Below are 25,383 nucleotides of genomic sequence, written 5' to 3'. Positions count from 1 at the left end.
TCTGACTTGAAATAAGTTATTTATTATCTGCTTACGCACTCCTGGTCAGGGTAGGTTAGGCAAGCTCTGAGTTGCCTCTATATTATTTTAAATATATGAATTTTCTCGCAGAGTTCAATTTCCACATGAGTTCGTTGCAGGCCAAAAACGCCGATTTTTTTTATAATTTTATTTTTGTTTTATTGAAAATGTTTCTCAAAACCTTTTAAATTGACCCAAAGTTGCAAATCATTCACACTTAGCGAATAATAGCATTTAGTTGTCTTCCTGCCTGCTAACAAATTTGAAAGGTTATAAAAAAAGAGCGTCAAAAAATTTTAAAGAAACCTAAAAGTAGACTCATTAACCAGAAATGTTTGTACGTGCGGCTTCCTTTCACTCAAATGCTAATTCAGACAATTCAATTTTTATATCAAGTTTATACAAAGTTTTAGATTTCCTGACATCAGTACACCAGGCACGTGATGGGTCTTAGTGAAACTGCATTAACTTATGTAGTTCACGACGATTATTTACATTTGTATGTGTATATTGTAACGAACTTAGTGAAATTCCGCGTATTTCCAACCTTCTGCTAACGTTCGTATCGCTAAATTGCCTTGAAAAAATGTAGTGTAACTAACTTATAAATGCTATCTTGGCCGGGCCACAGCTCAGGGATGGTGCCGGTCAAGATATAGTTCGGAAAAACAAGTATAGTTTGTATTAATATTAATTATCTTATTAATCTTTATTTAACATAAAGATTGTGCACATAAATTAATATTTATATAATTATACCTTTCATGAGCATGAAATGGTATATTAACTTTGGTCCGATGTTTGTAACGTTGAGAAATATAGAAGATAGACTCACCATTAAGTATACCGAATTGATCAGGGCGACGAACTGAGTTGATATAGCCATGTCCGTCCGTCTGTCCGTGCGTCTGTCTGTTTGAACGCAAACTAGTCCCTCAAATTTTGAGATATCTCAATGAAATTTGGCACAAGGATGTATTTTTGCATTATATTAAACATCTGTCGGATCCGATAGGATCAGACCACTATAACATATATCTCCCATACAACCGATCGTTCAGATAAGACGATTTTGGTCATTCCTGCCGCAATTTAGGAAGTATAAACGTGAAACTCGGTGATATATATTCTAATACATCTTAGAAGATATGCTGAAAAAATCACTTCGAGCGGAGCTATATATAGTACATATCCCATACAACCGGTCGCTCAGATAGAAAGATTTTTTGCAATTTCTCCCTTAATTTCCAATATAAAAACGTTAAACTTGGTGATATTTATTCCAATATATCATAGAAGATTTCCTGTAAAAATCATTTCGATCGGAGCTATATATAATATATATCCCATACCGATCGTTCAGATAAGGGGGTTTTTTCCATTTTTTATTTTATATTTATCTTTAAAATCGTTTAGGTATGTAGATCTTTTCACTATATATTTCTTATCTTATACATCCGATTATTTGGAGATTACAAACGGGATAAGATTATTGTTCAGCCCCATTCATGAAAGGTATGAAGTGTTCGGCACAGCCGAAGACAGTCCCGTCCTTACTTGTTTTAGGTTACCTTTTGGTTGGTGAAGCTGGAACTGAGGCGGGATACGTCCTTTTTACTTCATGTTAGAAAACAAGTGAGGTAAAATAACGTAACAGGTCAATACCTCTTGCAAGTTGTTGTTGTTGTTGTAGCGATAAGGTTTCTGCCCGAAGACTTTGGGGAGTGTTATCGATGTGATGGTCCTTTGCCGGATACAGATCCGGTACGCTCCGGTAACACAGCAGCGCGTCTGAAACCAAGGAACAAAAAATACAAGGAAAGCTAGACGTCGAAAGGCTGCAATCGCAACAGACTGCGAATGATTTCGCAATTCGATTCTCACACCAGCTCTCTGAGAGCATAACTCAACTCGACGGAATGCAGGAGCAGTGGGAGCATACCTCCAAAGCACTTTGTACTGCCGCCGAGGAAAAAATTGGTTACCGGCGACCACGGAAAAACAACTGGTACGATGAAGAATGCCGCGTTGCAACCGAAAGAAAATACGCTGCCTACAGGGCTATGTTAAAAGCGAGCACAACAAGCGGAGTGTGTGAACGCTATCGCTAGTTGAAATGGGAAGTGAGACGTCTTTTCAGGAAAAAAGCAGAGGCAGAAAGGCGTGAGTGCGTGGAGCTTGAACTGCTAGCCATCAGGAATAACGCCGGAAGATTTTACCAAAAAATTCGGCGACAGACGGAAAGTTTTAAGACCGGGGCAAACACTTGTAAGAACGAAAAGGGCGACCTTATAACTGACATGCCTGTCGTAAGAGGCGACTAAAATACCAAATAGATTCAAGTGGTTGGTCGCGCAACCATTTCAGGTTGTCAGCGAACTATATAGCTTCTCCAAACCCAACTGTCAACCTCACCTATCCGTGGCGAATCCTGTTTCATTAACAGCCGAGGCTTTGCCGACCCCGAGCTCCTAGGGGTTGGAGGACGGTATGGACTAGAAGGTCGCATGTGGTCATAACAAATCCTTCCCGAGATGGTCGGGCTTGGTACCGAAACGTATTGGATCTGCATCCGGCAAAGGACCATCAACATCGATAACACTCTCCTAGGCCTTCGGGGAGTGTCCTTATCACTACAAAAACAACAACCTTGTAACTGATTTCCATAGAGTACTTAGATTTTGGAGGGAATACTTCTCTGCTCTCCTAAATGGAGACACCGATTTACCGCACAGGGATGACGAACCCCATCCCGCAATCGATGATGATGGAATAAATGTCCCCCACCCTATTATGAAGAAGTCAGAATAGCAATAACCAAATTGAAAAACAACAAGGCCGCGGGCGCTGATGTATTGCCTGCGGAGCTCTTCAAATGCAGCGGCAAGGAGTTGGTAAGGCGCATGCATCAGCTTCTTCGCAAAATATGGTCGGATGAGTGTAGTCTAAGGTTTCTTTTCCCAATCCTCAATAAAGGGTATACTGCATACTGCGCCAACTGCGGAAACAGCCTTCTGAATATCGCATATAAGGTCCTGGCAAGTGTATTGTGCGAAAGATTGAAGCCAACCGTGAATCGGAATGCGCCAAACTTGGAAAAAAAACCTCGGAAACAGAATCGCCACAGATCACCTCTTCGTCGATTTTAAAGCCGCCTTCGACAGTACGAAAAGGAGCTACCTATATGCAGATATGTCTGAATTTGGTTTCCCCGAAAAACTTATACGGCTGTGCAAAATGACGTTAAGCAACACCTTCAGCTCAGACAGAATTGGGAAGGACCTCTCGGAGCACTTCGAAACTAATCAAGGTTTCTGGCAGGCTGACTCTCTATCGTACGATTTCTTTAAAATTTGATGCTGGAGAAAGTTGCAATAGCTGCAGAATTTAACCGCTCTGGAACAATATTCTATAAAAGCGTGCAATTACTGGCATATGCTGATGACATTGATATAATCGTCCTAAACACCCCCGCCGTTAGTTCTGCTTACTCCAAACTGGAAAAAGAAGCGGTAAAGACGGGTTTGATGGTGAATGAGGCCAAAACGAAGTACCTGCTGTCATCTAGCAAAGAGTCAACGCATATGCGCTTTGGCAACTACGCCACGTTGGCGGCCATAATTTTGAAATAGTAAAAGACTTCGTTTATTTGGGAACCGGCATCAACACTAGCAACAACATCAGCTCTGAAATCCAGAGACGAATCACTCTTGCCAGTAAATGCTACTTTGAACTAGGTAGGCAAATGAAAAGTAAAGTCCTCTCTCGGCAAACGAAAATCATACTCTACAAGTCACTTATCGTTCCCGTCCTGCTATATGGAGCAGAAGCATGGATCATGACAACATATGAAGCGGCTCTGGGAGTGTTGGAGAGAAAACTTCTCCGAAAGACTTATGGACTTCTACGCGTTGGCGATGGCGATTACCGAAGAAGATTTAATGATGAGCTGTACGAGCTATACGCAGATATAAACATAGTCCAGCGAATTAAAACGCAGCGGCTGCGTTGACTAGGCCATGTTATGCGAATGAAAGATGATGCTACGGCCAAGAAAGTGTTTCTATCGGAACCCGCCTATGGAATCAGAGGTAGAGGGCGGCCCTCACTCCGTTGGAAGGACCAGGTGGAAAACGATTTAAACTCCCTTGGTGTGACCAATTGGCGCCGGTTGGCGGAGAGAAGAAGCGACTGCCGCGTCCTCTTGGATAGCCATAACCGTTTAAACGGTTAAGCGCCAATTAAGTAAACAATTAAGTAAGCCAAAAAAGAGATATGGGAAAATCCCAAAAAATTTTACTTTTTTGGAAACTCGGGTTTTACACACGGGCAAAAACCTTAAAGCCAGAAAAAAGTACAAGAGCATTAAGTTTGACCTTTTTACTATCCCATCTGATGATTTTAAAAATCAAGATAGTTGATAGTAAGTTTTTGCAGTACTTCGAAACGTAAAAAACGTCGATTTTTACACTTTTTCAAGCGATACCCTCCATTTTTTTTGTTGAATTTTTTCGATAAAATTTTGAGGCATCGCTAAAACGCTATGGAATTTGAACTTAATGTTGTTTTTGAGACGGAGATTCTAAAAGTCTGAGCAAAATTAATGTGCCCTCCAATACTCAAAACTATCATCAATCAAAGTAGCGATTTTTTTTTGTCATTTTCAATATTGACAGTTTTTTGCTTAAAGCTTTTTGAGGCAACTGATTATTGAAATTTTGATTGTGTACAATAATAGCCTATCAGGGACTAAAAATACGTGGGGCTTCAAATTAGATGTGCCCCTTTCAGTTTTGAAGGTAGAGGCAGAAAAGTGGAAGCACTTGGTTGCGTAAATTTTTTTCAGGAGCATGTTTTTTCGTGGGCACAGCTACAATTTTACTTTTATCACTTCATACCCGTTTGTTAATTTTTTCTCTACATCACAGTAGTATACCATCAATTGCCTCATCTTGGAATATTCACGCAAGGAAAGTTATTGATGGTTGTACATGGTGCAAATATACGAAATTTCCGACAAAAATTGGCAATCGTAAAAAAGTGCGGCAAATTTTTTTTTCTATTTTTTTAAATCAGTTTTTATTTAAAAGTGTATGAAAATAAACACAAATTTGGTACAAAAATTAAAAAAAAAATAAACAATTTTTCTACACTTTTTGACGATTGCCAATTTTTGACGAAAATTTCCTATATTTGCACCATGTACAACCATCAATAACTTTCCTTGCGTGAATATTCCAAGATGAGGCAATTGATGATATACTACTGTGGTGGGGGATATGATATATTTTACGGTTACCCGGTTTCATATTTTTGCCAATATCTCTAAAACCGGGTTTCAGATATCAACAAAATTTTACCTAAATATACCCCACATATATATGTACATCCTGGAAAATTTCAACACAATCGGTTTAGAAGTGTTTAAATAAGTAAAAAAAATTTAAGGTTTTCCGGATTTATATTTTTATCAATATCTCCAAACCCGGATCTCGGGTATTAAAACTTTTTTACCTAAACATACTTCGTTCACTTATCTATATGTTTTTAAAGTTTCAAAATAATCGGTGGAAAGGTGTTAAAATAAATGTGTTGCAAACTTTGCAGCAAAAAATATTTGGCGGTTATTCGGTTTTTTACCGATATCTACAAAACCGGGTCTCGTGTATCAAAAAAAATTTTACATAGCTAACAGCTGCATATATCTCCATATTTTGTTAAAATTTGGTTATAATCGGTACATAAGTGTTGAAATAAATTTATATTTAACATTGCGACCTCAATTTATATATATTTTGCTCGATCTTTTGACTATATCTTTGTGAGGCATTATGTAAGACGAGTAACGGCGATGCACTATGGCTCCAATTTACCCCTCAATGTTCCTAACAAAAAGATATTTGCGTGATACCATGTTTCAAAAAAAAAATTTTTTTTTCCAAAAAACCAAATAGTACGAGAGCTGGTAAGCATTTTTGAGCAGGTATTTGAGGCACAATGAAAATTATGTACAACGCTTTTTTAATGGTATCTAAGTATAGAAATGCAGAACTGACTAAGGGGTGGCGGGGCTGAGACTGTCCTTGAATTTAACAAAAAGATTTGTTTTTGTATGCTAAAAATGTTTTTGAGGCACTTTGAAAATTAAATATGTTAAAATTTAATATTTGAAAAATATAAAAAGAAATAAGCCAGATTATTAGGTTGGGTCTAAAGCTTTGCTAGGTCAGTGCAAAATAATTTTTTTTAATTGAAACAAGTATGGACAGGACTGTCCCGAAAACTTCTCACCTTTCATTATAATGAAATGGTATATTAATTTCGTCACGAATTCCACAATGGTAAGTCCTTAAAGGAAAATAGATAGAAGTACCATTAAGTATACAGAAATAATAAGGATGAAGAGCTGAGTTGATTTAGCCATGTCTGTCTGTCTGTTTGTATGCAAACTAATCCCTCAATTTTTGAGATATCTTGATGAAATTTAGTGAGCGGGTGTATTTAGGTGTCCGATTAGACATTTGTCGGATTGATCGGACCACTATAGCATATATCCTCCATACAACCGATTTTTCAGAAAAAGAGGTTTTTTGTCATATCTTCCTCAATTTATCAGATTGAAGTTTTAAACTTCACCATATGCTTACGTATATAGCATATATTTTTTGAAAAAATCATAGAAATCGGTGGAATATATAGTATATATCTCATACAACAGATTGTTCAGATAAGAAACTTTTCTCAATTTCTGCCCCATTTTAACAGCTAGAGCCTCAAATTTCACCAAATGCTTACGTATATAACACATATTTTTGTCTGAAAAATCATAGAGATCGGTGATATATATATTATATACCCCATATAAACTGTCATTTTTGGCCCTTTTTTACGGCTAGAAGCATCAAGTTTTATCAAAAACTTAAGCTTACATCACATATTGTTGAAATAAGTGATTCGTGGTCATACTTTTACATGCAGACCACAAACAACGTGAACCTTTGCATCCTCACACAAACTACCTACCTATTTTTATACTCAGTTGAGCAGAGCTCACAGAGTATATTAACTTTGATTGGATAACGGTTGGTTGTACAGGTATAAAGGAATCGAGATAGATATAGACTTCCATATATCAAAATCATCAGTATCGAAAAAAAATTTGATTGAGCCATGTCCGTCCGTCCGTCCGTCTGTCCGTTAACACGATAACTTGAGTAAATTTTGAGGTATCTTGATGAAATTTGGAATGTAGATTCCTGGGCACTGATCTCAGATCGCTATTTAAAATGAACGATATCGGACTATAACCACGCCCACTTTTTCGATATCGAAAATTTCGAAAAACCGAAAAAATGCGATAATTCATTGCCAAAGGCGGTTAAAGCGATGAAACTTGGTAGATGAGTTGAACTTATGACGCAGAATAGAAAATTAGTAAAATTTTGGACAATGGGCGTGGCACCGCCCACTTTTAAAGGAAGGTAATTTAAAACTTTTGCAAGCTGTAATTTGGTAGTCGTTGAAGATATAATGATGAAATTTGGCAGGAACGTTACTCCTATTACTATATGTACGCTTAATAAAAATTAGCAAAATCGAAAAAGGACCACGCCCACTTTTAAAAAAAAAAATTTTTTAAAGCAAAATTTTAACAAAAAATTTAATATCTTTACAGTATATAAGTAAATTATGTCAACATTCAACTCCAGTAATGATGTGGTGCAACAAAATACAAAAATAAAAGAAAATTTCAAAATGGGCGTGGCTCCGCCCTTTTTCATTTAATTTGTCTAGGATACTTTTAACGCCATAAGTCGAACAAAAATCAACCAATCCTTTTGAAATTTGGTAGGGGCATAGATTTTATGACGTTAAATGTTTTCTGTGAAAATGGGCGGAATCGGTTGATGCCACGCCCAGCTTTTATACACAGTCGTCCGTCTGTCCTTCCGCATGGCCGTTAACACGATAACTTGAGCAAAAATCGACATATCTTTAATGAACTTAGTTCACGTGCTTACTTGAACTCACTTTATCTTGGTATGAAAAATGAACGAAATCCGACTATGACCACGCCCACTTTTTCGATATCGAAAATTACGAAAAATGAAAAAAATGCCATAATTCTATACCAAATACGAAAAAAGGGATGAAACATGGTAAGGTAATTGGATTGTTTTATTGAAGTGAAATATAACTTTAGAAAAAACTTTATAAAATGGTTGTGACACCTATCATATTATGTAGAAGAAAATGAAAAAGTTCTGCAGGGCAAAATAAAAAACCCTTAAAATCTTGGTAGGTATTACATATATAAATAAATAAATTAGCGGTATCGAACAGATAATGTTCTGCGTCACCCTGGTCAACATTTTGGTCGATATCTGGAAAACGCCTTCACATATACAACTACCACCACTTTCTTTTAAAACCCTCATTAATACCTTTAATTTGATACCCATATCGTACAAACACATTCTAGAGTCACCCCTGGTCCACCTTTGTGGCGATATTTCGAAACGGCGTCCACCTATAGAACTAAGGCCCATTCCCTTTTAAAATACACATTAACACCTTTCGTTTGATGCCCATATTGTACAAACAAATTCTAGGGTCACCCCTGGTCCACCTTTATGGCGATATCTCGAAACGGCGTCCACCTATGGAACTAAGGATTACTCCCTTTTAAAACACTCATTAAAACCTTTCTTTTGATACCCATATTGTACAAACAAATTCTAGGGTCACCCCTGGTCCACCTTTATGGCGATATCTCGAAACGGCGTCCACCTATGGAACTAAGGATTACTCCCCTTTAAAATACTCATTAACACCTTTCATTTGATACCCATATCGTACAAACGCATTCTAGAGTCACCCCTGGTCCACCTTTATGGCGATATCTCGAAACGGCGTCCACCTATGGAACTAAGGATTACTCCCTTTTAAAATACTCATTAACACCTTTCATTTGATACCCATATCGTACAAACGCATTCTAGAGTCAACCCCGATCCACCTTTATGGCTATATCCCTAAATGGCGTCCACCTATAGAACTATGGCCCACTCTCTCACAAAATACTCTTTAATGCCTTTCATTTGATACCCATGCCATACAAACACATTCCAGGGTTTCCCTCGGTTCATTTTCCTACATGGTTATTTTCCCTTATGTTGTCACCATAGCTCTCAACTGAGTATGTAATGTTCGGTTACACCCGAACTTAACCTTCCTTACTTGTTTAAATTATAATTTTTTTTTTTTCACAAATATATTTTATATTCAAAACACCACCAGCTGTCAAATTACTATTCTGTAAGCTAAATTGAGTTGCGTGAACACCACTCAATTTAAATCAGAATTGCCTCAATTTATTTTTCTGTTTGATCGTAGTATTATTCAGTTGTGAATTTGAATTCAGTAATTTTATTTTAAATATTTCCAATTAATTGATTAAATAATTTACATAATAACAGTAAAATTGGGAGACTCGTCAGAATATTTTCAATTACGTTTACATACACTTAATTATTTTAAAAACCTCTTACAAACATTAAACACTTTAAATTTGAGCCACTTGAAATGAGTAATGAAAGCTCCGCTTCACAATACGCGCAAACGAACATTGTGTGCAAATTATAAATTTTTATTGAAAAATATTTTAATGTAACCATTGAAAAGAAAGTTATCATAATTTCGTATAACATTTGTATTAGCAATTAAAACACAGCTGGTTTTTGCGTGAAATGAATTACAACCGAAAAACGAATAAATTAAATTAAATGATGCAACCGCAGCAGAATGTAAAAAATAAATTGAAACAAGTAAGAACGGGACTGTCTTCGGCTGTGCCGAAGACTTCATACCTTTCATGAATGGGGCTGAACAATAATCTTATCCCGTTCGTAATCTCCGAATAATCGGATGTATAAGATAAGAAATATATTGTGAACAGATCTGCATACCTTAACGATTTTTAAGATAAATATAAAATAAAAAACAGGTAGGTAATTTGTGTGAGGATGCAAAACTTCACGTTTTTTGTGGTCTGCATGTAAAAACTATGACTACGAATCACGTATTTCAAAAATATATGACGTAAACGTAACTATTTGATGAAATTTGATGAATTTTGAAGCTTATAGCCGTAAAAAAGGGGCAAAAATGACAGTTTGTATGAAGTGTATAATATATATACCACCGATCTCTATAATTTTTTCAGACAACAATATATGCTATATATGTAAGCATATGGTGAAATTTGAAGCGTCTAGCTGTTAAAAAGGGGCAGAAATTGCGCAAAGTTTCTTAACTGAACAACCGGTTGTATGAGATATATACTATATATACCATCGATCTCAATGATTTTTTCGGACAACAATATAATCTATACACGTAAGCATTTGGTGAAATTTGAAGCTTCTAGCTGTTAAAATGGGGTAGAAATTGCGAAAAGTTTCTTATCTGAACAATCGGTTGTATGAGATATATACTATATATACAACCGATCTCTATGATTTTTTCAGACAACAATATATGCTATATACGTAAGCAATCGGTGAAATTTGAAGCTTACAGCTGTTAAAATGGGGTAGAAATTGCGAAAAGTTTCTTATCTGAACAATCGGTTGTATGAGATATATACTATATATACAACCGATCTCTATGATTTTTTCAGACAACAATATATGCGATATACGTAAGCAATCGGTGAAATTTGAAGCTTATAGCTGTTAAAATGGGGTAGAAATTGCGAAAAGTTTCTTATCTGAAAAATCGGTTGTATGAGATATATATTATATATACAATCGATCTCTATGATTTTTTCAGACAACAATATATGCTATATACGTAAGTATTCGGTGAAATTTGAAGCTTCTAGCTGTTAAAAAGGGGAAGAAATTGCGCAAATTTTCTTATCTAAACAATCGGTTGTATGGGATATATACAATATACCACCGGTATCTTTGATTTTCTCTGACAACAATATATGCTATACACGTAAGCATTTAGTGAAATTTGAACATATCTAAACGATTTTTAAGATAAATATAAAATAAAAAGTAGGTAGGTAATCTGTGTGAGGATGCAAAGCTTCACGTTTTTGTGGTCTGCATGTAAAACTATGACTACGAATCACGTATTTCAAAAATATATGACGTAAACGTAACTATTTGATGAAATTTGATGAATTTTGAAGCTTATAGCCGTAAAAAAGGGGCAAAAATGACAGTTTATATGAAGTATATAATATATATACCACCGATATCTATGATTTTTTCAGACAACAATATATGCTATATATGTAAGCATATGGTGAAATTTGAAGCGTCTAGCTGTTAAAAAGGGGCAGAAATTGCGCAAAGTTTCTTACCAGAACAACCGGTTGTATGAGATATATACTATATATACCATCGATCTCAATGATTTTTTCAGACAACAATATAATCTATACAAGTAAGCATTTGGTGAAAGTTGAAGCTTCTAGCTGTTAAAACGGGGAAGAAATTGCGCAAAGTTTCTTATCTGAACAATCGGTTGTATGGGATATATACTATATATACCTCCGGTATCTATGATTTTCTCAGACAACAATATATGCTATACACGTAAGCAGTTAGTGAAATTTGAACATATCTAAACGATTTTTAAGATAAATATAAAATAAAAAATAGGTAGGTAATCTGTGTGAGGATGCAAAACTTCACGTTTTTTGTGGTCTGCATGTAAAAACTATGACTACGAATCACGTATTTCAAAAATATATGACGTAAACGTAACTATTTGATGAAATTTGATGAATTTTGAAGCTTCTAGCCGTAAAAAAGGGGCAAAAATGACAGTTTGTATGAAGTGTATAATATATATACCACCGATCTCTATAATTTTTTCAGACAACAATATATGCTATATATGTAAGCATATGGTGAAATTTGAAGCGTCTAGCTGTTAAAAAGGGGCAGAAATTGCGCAAAGTTTCTTAACTGAACAACCGGTTGTATGAGATATATACTATATATACCATCGATCTCAATGATTTTTTCGGACAACAATATAATCTATACACGTAAGCATTTGGTGAAATTTGAAGCTTCTAGCTGTTAAAATGGGGTAGAAATTGCGAAAAGTTTCTTATCTGAACAATCGGTTGTATGAGATATATACTATATATACAACCGATCTCTATGATTTTTTCAGACAACAATATATGCTATATACGTAAGCAATCGGTGAAATTTGAAGCTTACAGCTGTTAAAATGGGGTAGAAATTGCGAAAAGTTTCTTATCTGAACAATCGGTTGTATGAGATATATACTATATATACAACCGATCTCTATGATTTTTTCAGACAACAATATATGCGATATACGTAAGCAATCGGTGAAATTTGAAGCTTATAGCTGTTAAAATGGGGTAGAAATTGCGAAAAGTTTCTTATCTGAAAAATCGGTTGTATGAGATATATATTATATATACAATCGATCTCTATGATTTTTTCAGACAACAATATATGCTATATACGTAAGTATTCGGTGAAATTTGAAGCTTCTAGCTGTTAAAATGTTGCTAAAATTTGCCAAAAATATATATATATATACTATATATATATATACTATATATACCACCATATATATACTATATATACCACCGATCTTTATGATTTTTTCAGACAACAATATATGCTATATACCTAAGCATTCGTTTAAATTTGAAGCCTCTAGCTCTTAAAATGGGGCAGTAATTACGAAAAGTTCCTTATCTGAACAATCGGTTGTGGGGGATATATACTATATATACGACCGATCTCATCAATTTTTTCAGGCAACAATATGTGCAATATACGAAAGTATATGGTGAAGTTTGAAGCTTCAATCTGTTCAATTGGGTAAGATATTACAAAAATCCTCTTTTTCTGAAAAATCGGTTGTATGGAGGATATATGCTATAGTGGTCCGATCCGGTCGGTTCCGACAAATGTCTAATCGGACACCCAAATACACCCGCTCACCAAATTTTATCAAGATATCTCAAAAATTGAGGGACTAGTTTGCATACCAACAGACAGACGGACAGACGGACATGGCTAAATCAACTCAGCTCTTCAACCTGATTATTTCGGTATACTTAATGGCGGGTCTATCTATTTTCCTTTAAGGACTTACAATTTTCGGTTTCGTGACGAAATTAATATACCATTTCATTTTCATGAAAGGTATAAAAATAGGTAGGTAATCTGTGTGAGGATGCAAAGCTTCACGTTTTTTGTGGTCTGCATGTAAAAACTATGACTACGAATCACGTATTTCAAAAATATATGACGTAAACGTAACTATTTGATGAAATTTGATGAATTTTGAAGCTTCTAGCCGTAAAAAAGGGGCAAAAATGACAGTTTGTATGAAGTGTATAATATATATACCACCGATCTCTATAATTTTTTCAGACAACAATATATGCTATATCCGTAAGCATTTTGTGAAATTTGAAGCTTCTAGCTGTTAAAACGGGGCAGAAATTGCGCAAAGTTTCTTATCTGAACAATCGGTTGTATGAGATATATACTATATATACTACCGATCTCTATGATTTTTTCAGACAACAATATATGCTATATACGTAAGCATTTGGTGAAATTTGAAGCTTCTAGCTGTTAAAATGGGGTAGAAATTGCGAAAAGTTTCTTATCTGAACAATCGGTTGTATGAGATATATACTATATATACAACCGATCTCTATGATTTTTTCAGACAACAATATATGCTATATACGTAAGCAATCGGTGAAATTTGAAGCTTACAGCTGTTAAAATGGGGTAGAAATTGCGAAAAGTTTCTTATCTGAACAATCGGTTGTATGAGATATATACTGTATATACAACCGATCTCTATGATTTTTTCAGACAACAATATATGCGATATACGTAAGCAATCGGTGAAATTTGAAGCTTATAGCTGTTAAAATGGGGTAGAAATTGCGAAAAGTTTCTTATCTGAACAATCGGTTGTATGAGATATATATTATATATACAACCGATCTCTATGTTTTTTTCAGACAACAATATATGCTATATACGTAGGTATTCGGTGAAATTTGAAGCTTCTAGCTGTTAAAATGGGGCTAATATTTGCCAAAAATATATATATATATATACTATATATATATACTATATATACCACCATATATATACTATATATACCACCGATCTTTATGATTTTTTCAGACAACAATATATGCTATATACCTAAGCATTCGTTGAAATTTGAAGCCTCTAGCTCTTAAAATGGGGCAGTAATTACGAAAAGTTCCTTATCTGAACAATCGGTTGTGGGGGATATATACTATATATACAACCGATCTCATCAATTTTTTCAGGCAACAATATGTGCAATATACGAAAGTATATGGTGAAGTTTGAAGCTTCAATCTGTTAAATTGGGTAAGATATTACAAAAATCCTCTTTTTCTGAAAAATCGGTTGTATGGAGGATATATGCTATAGTGGTCCGATCCGGTCGGTTCCGACAAATGTCTAATCGGACACCCAAATACACCCGCTCACCAAATTTTATCAAGATATCTCAAAAATTGAGGGACTAGTTTGCATACAAACAGACAGACGGACAGACGGACAGACGGACATGGCTAAATCAACTCAGCTCTTCAACCTGATTATTTCGGTATACTTAACGGTGGGTCTATCTATTTTCCTTTAAGGACTTACAATTTTCGGTTTCGTGACGAAATTAATATACCATTTCATTTTCATGAAAGGTATAAAAATTAAATTTTTTTTGTTTGCGTTATACACAAGAGCAGCGGAAATAAGCAAAGCCAAAACGGAACGTGTCAAGCGTGGTATAGCAAAATCAATAATTACAACAATTTTTATTTTTTTTTTTCAATTACACTGATTACAAGCAACTACAAACGCAATCCAACCACATAATTCTGAAATATACGTTTACAGATAAAAATTAATAAACCGAAAATAAAATGCATAAGTGATGTGCCAATAAAGCTGACGTATAAATCACAAGCTAATAAAAGCCATATAAATAGGTTAGGTTACTTGAACTGGCCGGTCCATGAGAACCTCACATAGACTGAATGAGTTCATAGTACTGACAGAAGTTTGTTTACCAACCAAGCTGAAAAATCATATCTAAAAGCAGGACCTATATTATAAAATAACTTCCTCCTCTTTGCACATACTAGACGCTTTCTAGGACCTATGCCACTTGCTTCCCCTAGATCCGACTGCTGTATCACATCTAATAATTGCACTTACGCCAGAAGGAAGTGTCTAATCAGAATACTCGTCATAAGTCTACAGCCCTTGGTGGATCATGTGCAACTCTCGTCTTCTCTTAATCTCGGCCAGTCTGAACGGAACGTGTACGGAGTAAGCTTAGGGCGATGCACCATTTTTGCTAGTTCATCCGTTTTTCTTTCGAATATTTTCCCATATTCTTCGCCATTTGGGCACACTTGCGCTAACTATCCACTTCTACTATTGGCTGTAAGAGCTCCTTCGAAACGCAGATATGCAATCAGGTAGCCTTTTTGTCCTGTAATTGATTTCCACGTAGGTTGATAGATGGAATATGCAGAATGGCATTCAGTGAAACCGTCGGGGTTGTTTTCAGGTATACTCCCACAATACATAAATCAAATTAATAAAATAATGGTGCGCCAACCTCCGAAGGAACTTACGGCCGAGCTTCTCTTCAAATTAGCGTCGTGCTCCTCTTAGTTTTTCCTTCAAATTGGCGGAACGAGACCCACATGTATTACGCCCACTCCGAATGGTTTCTGCAATGCAGATGACTTATTATACTAAGCTGAGCATAGCTGATAGAGTTTATCAATTTTGTTCGTATAACGGTAACCCGTAACGGCATAAACTAATCGAGATAGATATAGATTACTATATATCAAAATGATTTGGGGGAAAAAAGAAATTCATTTAGCCATGCCGTCCGTCCGTCCGTCTGTCCGTTAACACGATAACTTGAGTAAATTTTGAAGTATCTTAATGAAATTTGGTATGTAGGTTCCTGAGCACTCATCTCAGATTGCTATTTAAAATGAACTATAACCACGCCCACTTTTTCGATATCGAAAACTTCGAAAAAGTGCTATAATTCATTACCAAAGACGGTTAAAGCGATGAAACTTGGTAGATTGGTTGACATTATGACGCAAAATAAAAAATTATTAAAATTTGAACAATGGGCGTGGCACCGTCCACTTTTGAAAAAATGTAATTTGAAAGTTTTGCAAGCTGAATTTGACAGTCGTTGAAGATATCATGATGAAATTTGGCAGGAACCTTACTCCTATTCCTATATGTGTGCTAAATAAAAATTAGCAAAATCGGATGACGAACACGCCTACTTTAAAGAAAAATTTGTATTTTAACAAAAAATGTTATACCTTTACAGCATATATGTAAGTAAATTATGTCAATATTCAACTCCAGTATTGATATGATGCAACAAAATACAAAAATAAAAGAAAATTTCAAAATGGCGCCGCTCCACCCTTTTTCATTTAGTTTGTCTAGAATACTTTTAATGTGAAAAGTCGAACAAGAATTTAACAATCCTTGTGACATTTTTTAAGGCCAAAGCTTCTATGACAATAACTGTTTTCTGTGAAAAACTGGGAAACCAGTTGAAGCCACACCCAGTTTTTATACCCAGTCGGCCGTCTGTCCTTCCGCTCGGCCTTTAACACGATAACTTGAGCAAAAATCGATATATCGTTACTAAATCTAGTTCACGCACTTATCTGTACTTAAGTTATCTTGGTATTAAAAATGGGCGAAATCCGAATATAATCCCGCCCACTTTTTCGATATCGAAAATTTCGATAAATAAAAAAATGCCACAATTCGATACCAAATACGAAAAAGGGACGAAACATGGTGATTGTATTGGTTTTTTGACGCAAAATATAACTTTAGAAAAAACTTTGTAAAATCGGTGTGACACCTACCCATATTAAGAAGAAGAAAATGAAAAAGTTCGGCAGGGCGAAATCAAAAGCCCTTTGAGTCATGGCAGGAATACTGTTCGTGGTATTACATATATAAATAAATTAGCGGTACCCGACAGATGATGCACTGGGTCACCCTGGTCCACATTCTGGTCGATATCTAGAAAGGGCGTCCACCTATAGAACTAAGGCCCACTCCCTTTTCAAATACTCATTAACACCTTTCATTTGATACTTATATCGTAAAAACACATTACAGGGTCACCCCTGGTCATATGATACCTAAGGATGAAGGAAAATCGTTCCAAAAAACGTCACCCTTGGTCTCCAATTTGGTCGATGTTTTCCAAACGTATGTGATATGGAACTAAAAACCACTTATGAGCCATCTACGAAACCCTACGAAACCAACGCAACTCAGCTCTCAGCTGAGTATGTAATGTTCGGTTACACCCGAACTTAGCCTTCCTTACTTGTTTTCTTTTTGTATCATATAAGCGATATGCCCTGCTTTCATTGCTATATCCAAGAAAAATACATTCCACCGATCTGTAACTTAGGTTCGTTCCTTTCTCTTTTGGCACATGGGCGAGAGCTTTACATTCAAATACGCGAAGATGATTTATATTTGGTTTCTTACCTGACCATATTTCTTGTGGATATTTGACGTTATTTCTGCATGGAAGCAAATTCATTAAATAGATAGCAGTCATGGCTGCTTCAGCCCAAACATTTTTGTTCAGATTAGATTCCAATAAAATATACCGCACCCTGTCCATTATGGAACGATTCATGCGTTCTGTTGAGGTGTATACGGGCATGTTTTCTAATGAAGAATACCATGTTTTTCTAGAAAACTTTCAAATTTGGCACTGGTAAATTCTGTGCCGTTGTCTGTTCGAAAAGTTTTAATTTTACGTTCGCATTGATTTTCTACCAGGTTTTTGAATTTAACAAACTCTTGAAATGCTTCAGACTTATGTTTAATTGGCACAGCAAATGTTTTTCTTGAATAGTCGTCAATGAACACTAATAAAAATTTTGCACCACCAATAGATTTCACGTTTATAGGGCCCATGATGTCAGCATGGATAAGATCGAGCAAATTTATTGCATGTGTGCCTACGTTTGCGAACGGGGCACGGACTTGTTTGCCCATTGCACAAACAACACATGCTGTGTCAATGCTGTCAAATTTCACACCGATTGTTGATTTTTTAATTGCTTCCATGCTTGCCTTGCAAAATTGCTCTAATCGGCGATGCCATAGGCCAAAAGAATTACATGCAGCCATAGCAGTTTCATCACCTTGATCTTCTTCAGTATTTAATTTATACAAATCATTTGTTAAGCTTGATGTGGCAATGAGATCGTTGTTTTTGTTGCATATTTCACATATTTCCTTTTCGAACACTACTTTGTTTCCATTTTTCGTCATTTGCCTTACCGACAATAAATTAGCACATAAGTCTGGCACTTCTTCTACGTCTTTCACGGTCGCTTCTATTCCCGTCGTTAACATAATTTTCACGTCGCCAATACTCTTAACAGAGATTTTATTATTATTTGCTACAGTCACGCTTTTATTTTCAACATTTCGCTTATTAAACAATATTTTGCTTTCGTTTACCATATGTGCACTCGCGCCCGAATCTACGCGCCCGAGTGTGCGCAAAGTTATTGGGTTCAATCATGAGGGTGATTTCTGCCATTGCGCGTTCATCTGAGTCGATTTCCTTTTCCGTGCGATTTTTCCATAATCCTTGTTCAATTTTCTTCCAGGAGTTTCTCAATACCAGTTATGACTTAGCATGCCTCTTCCAGGTGTCGAAGTTCTCACGCCCTCGCAGTTTCTCGAACGGGAAGGTAATTTAACTAGTGCTTGACATTTTATCGAGTTTAGCCGAACCAATCTTTTACTGTATGCACGCTATTATTTGCTTATTCGCGAGTATACATTGGTTTTCTACTAATATAAAATTATTTTGCGCGACAAAGGCCCATAACCTATTGTAATTATAAAGATTATTATTAGCAGACGAAAGAAAAAACACGTCAAGTAAGAATGAGTTACACAGGAAGAGAGAAGAAAATGTTTTATTGGGTATAAGAAAAGGAAGTTAATAACAAGATTCACAATAGATTATTCTTGATGGTAATTCATTTACAATAATTTCACTCTTAATTTCATTAAAAAATTGGTGTCGTCGACCTGTATCTACGCTGTTTCGCCTTATAGGGGACCACGGGATGTCGTGTGTGACTAAGAACTGCCAACTTCCTAATCCAGGGTGTTATGCGGACCGTGCCTATTGAATGATTTGAAGCCAGTGGGTAATTACGGTTTGACGCATTGGTCGTACGACCAAGATGAATTCAAAAACTTTAAAACAAAGTAAGAATGATAAGGAAAGGGCGATGGCGTCGCAAGCTGGGAGGAGGAAATCGCTACTAAATGTCTGCGGTACTCCGCCCATTTTCCTTTTACCTTTTACTAAATTTTCACGATTTAGTCATAAAGTTAATATACTCGCCAAGTTATACCACTTTTAGAGCATTTTTAAATGCAATGTGTCCGTTTCCGATTCCTTCATGTCATTATCTACAACCGTTATTCAATCAAAGTTATTATACGCTTCTGCATATAAAAATTGTCTTGACCTCGACACGAATATAATTAATCTAGGTCAATATACTTACTTTCACCGTAGTTGGGACCCCACATTCTCTTGTGAAAACATCAAAATGTCTACAGTGACAAGGTTGTTTTATCTGAAGCGACGTAAACTCGTTTTCAAAATTCCTATAGAAGCCGTCTAAAACACATTAATTGTACAAAAATAAGAAAGATGCTTAAATCCATTACAAATTAAGGTCTCATTAATACTTTGAACAAGATCTTGCTTATGTCATACCGTTTAAGTTCGAGCAGTGTTGTTACTCAAAATTTATTGTATTGCTTCCACCTCTGGTCATGTGACGGTATACGATGGAACACATTACCAGTTTGGAAACAAACGCTTTGTTCTTTTCATAAAACTATAAAGCTAATATAATAAGAAATTTCTATAGAAATCTCATTTTAAAAAGCTGTACAAATATTTTGTATTTTTCATCATTAAGGGAATTAAAATTTTAATTAGGCACTTCTAACCAAAAATTTACTCAAGGTTAAATGGGTCGAGTGAAAAAAAAAATGTCTATAAATACCCAACAAGCAAAATAAACCACGGTAGGTTTGAGACTAGCCGATAATAAAAAGTAAAATGCCCGCAATCGGGCTATGGTACATTATTTCTGAAAGATTTTAGATGATATAAAAGCTTAAATGAAAATCATCTGATCGGCCGTTTTTTCTTAGGTTAAACAAGTAAGAAAGGCTAAGTTTGGGTGTAACCGAACATTACATACTCAGCTGATAGCTTTGTAGACAAAATAAGGGAAAATCGCCATGTAGGAAAATGAACCTGGTAACCCTGGAATGTGTTTGTATGACATGTGTATCAAATTAAAGGTATTAATGAGAGTTTTGAAAGGGAGTGGTGGTAGTTGTATATGTGAAGGCGTTTTCCAAATATCGACAAAAATGTGGACCAGGGTGACCAAGAACATCATCTGTTGATACGGCTAATTTATTTATATATGTAATACCTGCCAAGATTTCAAGGGTTTTTTATTTCGCACTGCAGAAGTTTTTCATTTTCTTCTACTTGATGTGGTAGGTGTCACAACCATTTTACAAAGTTTTTTCTAAAGTTATATTTCGAGTCAATAAACCAATCCAATTACCATGTTTCATCCGTTTTTTCGTATTTGGTATAGAATTATGGCATTTTTTAAATTTTTCGAAATTTTCGATATCGAAAAAGTTGGCGTGTTTATAGTCGGATTTTGCCCATTTTTATTACCAAGATAAAGTGAGTTCAAATAAGTACGTGTAACTAAGTTTGCTAAGGATATATAGATTTTTGCTCAAGTTATCGTGTTAAGGGTCCAGCGGTAGGACAGACGGTGGACTGTGTATAAAAACTGGGTGGAAAACAGTTATCATTATAGAATCTATGCCCCTACCAAATTTCACAAGGATTGATAAATTTTTGTTCGACTTATAACATTGAAAGTATTCTAGACAAATTAAATGATATAGGGCAGAGCCACACCTATTTTGAAAATTTCTTTTATTTTTGTATTTTGTTGCACCATATCATTACTGGATTTGAATTTTGACATAATTTACTTTTATACTGTAAAGATATTAAATTTTTTGTTAAAATTTGCCTTAAAAATTTTCTTTTAAAAGGGGCGTGTTCGTCATCCAATTTTGCTGGTTTTTATTTAGCGCAAATAAGTAATAGGAGTAACGTTCCTGCCAAATTTCATCATGATATCTTCAACGACGGCCACAATACACCTTTTAAATTACCTTCTTTTAGAAGTGGGCGGTGCCACACCCATTGTCCAAAATTTTACTAATTTTCTATTCTGCGTCATAAAGTCAACCCACCTACCAAGTTTCATCGCTTTATCTGTCTTTGGTAATGAATTATCGTACTTTTTCCGTTTTTCGAAAATTTCGATATCAAAAAAGTGGGCGTGGTTATAGTCTGATTTCGTTCATTTTAAATAGGGATCTAACATAGGCGCCCAGGAACGTACATACCAAATTTCATCGAGATACCTTAAACTTTACTCAAGGTATCGTGTTAACGGACAGACGGACGGACGGACATGGCTAAATGGATTTGTTTTTTCGCCCAGTTTATTTTGGTATATAGAAGTCTATATCTATCTCTATTAGTTTATGCCGTTACGGGGTACCGTTATGCGAACAAAATTAATATACTCTGTGAGCTCTGCTCAGCTTTTTTAAAGCTAAATTTTTTTATAATCCAGCAGAAAATATTTATTTTTTTTTAAATTTCCATCGATTGTGATTACATATCATGATATAAATGTGAAAAAGTACATAAAAAACAATTTTTAGTTTAAATATGGAGATATATACATACATTGTTTAAATATTATTTTTATAAAGGTAATATATATTGTATTGTTATTGAAAATATTTTACATCATTTCGTAGGCAATAGATAACGTTACAGATGTCTGCTATTATATTCACAAACGACCTTTAACAAATTTTCAGAATACCTATCGTTAGTTTTCTGAACATTGTGTTTCTTCCAAATTTTTTAGAAGTCAGCATGAGCAGATTCGACAGCTTGTTCCGAGGAAAACCCGAAACCTTTGTTATGTCTTTTACAAAAATCTTCGACGTGGAAAAAACGGCGTGAACTTTTGGGGTCACATTGATACCTAGATCTTTGTAGGTGGCTCGAAATATAGAAATGTTTTGGCTGTAGGTAGTTTTTCTTTCAATCGAAAAACAAGAGTCAACAACATTATTGAAATCTGCAAAACATTTGACATATTTCATGCAGCTAAAATTGTTCGCTTGTTCACAAAGCTGACGTAGAATATCAACTTTTTTAAGCAAAATTTTGCAAGGGTTTCCGGAAAAGCCTGAATTTCCATACATTATATCTCCACAGTTCAGCAATATCTTGAACGTTTTTTAATCATATTTTCAAATAGGTAGTTTACAACACCTATCAGCAAATGTAATTCTGGAGGTGCAATTAAATCAATTATTAATTTATCATTGTTGTCTGAAATCATATGGGAATGTGAACAATTATAATAATTTTTGCAATTTTATTTTTTGGCACCACTACTTTTCCAAGCTTCGAAGTTTGACATGCAACTTCCGATAGTTCGGAGTTCTCCGACAGGATCTAATTCATCCTTGGGTGCAATACACCACGTGCATGGATAGCTGCTAATATGCGGCATTAATCCAACTAAAATATTTGTTAATTTTTGATCAGCTGCAATTGATCCATCAAAATCTTTCAATCGTAACAATTTCCATAAAACAGATAAATTATTATAGTTCTCTTCAGAAAACTCCGTTAATCCAATTAAAAACAATTTATTCACTCCCGAATATTTTAAAATTTTTCCAACACTTCCAGTACTATAAGTCTGTCTTTTCTAAAACTATAAAGCTAATATAATAAGAAATTTCTATAGAAATCTCATTTTAAAAATCTGTACAAATATTTTGTATTTTTCATCATTAAGGGAATTAAAATTTTAATTAGGCACTTCTAACCAAACATTTACTCAAGGTTAAATGGGTTGAGTGAAAAAAAATGTCAAAAAATATCCCACAAGCAAAATAGACGTAATGCGCGTTTTTAATAAGTTTTCCGAATACAATATTTAGCTTCCAAAACGTCGTTGGGACCCCACATTCTCTTTTAAAATAAATAAATGTAAGGCGCGATAACCTCCGAAGAGATCTAAGGCCGAGATGCTCTTCAAATTTGCGTCGTGCTCCTCTTGATTTTCCCTACAAATTGGCCGGATGGGACCTACATGTTTTATGCCGACTCCGAACGGCATCTGCACGGCAGATGAGTTTTCACTAAGAGCTTTTCATGGCAGCAATACACCCGGAGCGCTTGCCAAATACTGCCGAGGAGCGACCCCGCTGAGAAAATGTTTCTTCTAATTGAAAAATCTTATTTCTAAAATTTTGATGTAGCTTTGCCCAGGGTATGAACGCAGGGCATACGGTGTGGTAGGCGGAGCACGCTACCATCACACCACGGTGGCCGCATTCTCTTTTAAAAACATCAAAAAGTCTACAGTGACAAGGGTGTTTTATTTGAAGCGACGTAAACTCATTTTCAAAATTCCTATAGAAGCCGTCTAAAACACATTAATTGTACAAACATAAGAAAGATGGAAAGATGCTGAAGTCCATTACAAATTAAGGTCTCATTAATACTTTGAACAAGATCTTGCTTATGTCATACCGTTTAAGTTCGAGCAGTGTTGTTACTCAAAATTTATTGCACTGCTTCCAGCTCTGGTCATGTGACGGTATACGATGGAACATATCAACAGTTAGGAAACAAACGCATTGTTCTTTTCATAAAACTATAAAGCTAATATAATAAGAAATTTCTATAGAAATCTCATTTTAAAAAGCTGTACAAATATTTTGTATTTTTCATCATTAAGGGAATTAAAATTTTAATTAGGCACTTCTAACCAAAAATTTACTCAATATTAAATGGGATGAATGAAAAAAAAGTAAAAAATTGCCTTTCTATCAATAGCTTTAATTAAAATGAGGAAGTGTTTTTATTGTTCAAATTCCTGGAATCTAGATGGAAAAGTTTTTGCTTATTTTTTATTCACACGACCCAATTACGTATAAATACCGCCCACAAAATTGATCTCGGTGTAGTTTATACTTAAAAAACGGTGGAAATAGTCCAAAATGTGTATACGTAATTATTTTACGCTCTTGTTTGTCATACTTGGCTACATTTCGACTTTCACGAACTCGGAATATCGTATGATAGGTAGCAGTAGTAGCAGTGATGGGAACGTAGAGGGAACTCCATATATTATATTAATACGTTATAACGACATTAATCATTGCATTGGCTCATTAGTCACTTTGCTGAAGGTTGTTACAGCAGCAGATTGTGTGGTAGGTTATCAAAAGAACTTACTCAGTGTTGCAGCTGGTGTAACGAATTTACATGATAAATGGGAAAATGGACAAATTCGCGGTGTGAGGAATATAGTTTCTCCGCCTGGGTATAATTCCGATTTAAAACACTTGAATATTGCTGTAATGAAATTGGATGGATTGATTAACAAGGGTCCAACAGTAGAAACAATAGACTTATGCACACGTCCAAGGGGCATAGGAATGCGAGTTAGACAACTTGATTGGAAATATGCAGAAAATGACGAGATTTCGATACCAATCCAATTTAATCTCTGGGCTATATTGGGGCATAGACATATTGAGACGTGTTATAGAGTCCCAAGAATTCCTATAACGCAAGCAATGGTTTTTGCTATTCCTATTGAAACGGGTGGGTGCCTTGTAGATCAAGGAACACCAGGCGTTATGAATGGAGAACTTTATGCGGTGGCATCACATTATCTTCATCGTCAGAACACCGATGAAGTGACTGTTTTTACATGTGTAACTAATAATGAAGTTAAAGAGTTTTTAAATAAAGCTATTCGGTCTTAATTTCAGGGTGTTTGTTATAAATCGACTACTGAGTGGAAAATCACCCCAACTCGGCTGAACGCCCCATCTCAGAACTTCTTTCATACATTTTGCAGCTCACGTCAAATCATATAGAAATTATTCTAAGATAGAGCTTTTTCGAAACGGCAGTTGACATATGGTGATATTCCAATCAGCAGTCGAAATGGCGATATGTTTTTTTTGTGTTATCTTCAAATAAATGTTTATA

The 25,383-nt window shown here is 35.3% G+C and overlaps 1 long non-coding RNA gene across 1 annotated transcript in view; it reads right to left on the bottom strand.

The window, feature by feature from the left end:
* Positions 1-25,383, bottom strand: part of LOC137252708 (uncharacterized) — a 231,875-nt gene that overhangs the window by 29,708 nt on the left and 176,784 nt on the right. The gene's annotated exons all lie outside the window — the stretch shown is intronic.

The sequence above is a fragment of the Eurosta solidaginis genome, chromosome 5 (assembly GCF_040869045.1).
Source record: "Eurosta solidaginis isolate ZX-2024a chromosome 5, ASM4086904v1, whole genome shotgun sequence".
NCBI lineage: Eukaryota > Metazoa > Arthropoda > Insecta > Diptera > Tephritidae > Eurosta > Eurosta solidaginis.
Note: the sequence above shows the minus strand (reverse complement) of the source record. Positions and strands in the feature narration are given on the sequence as shown.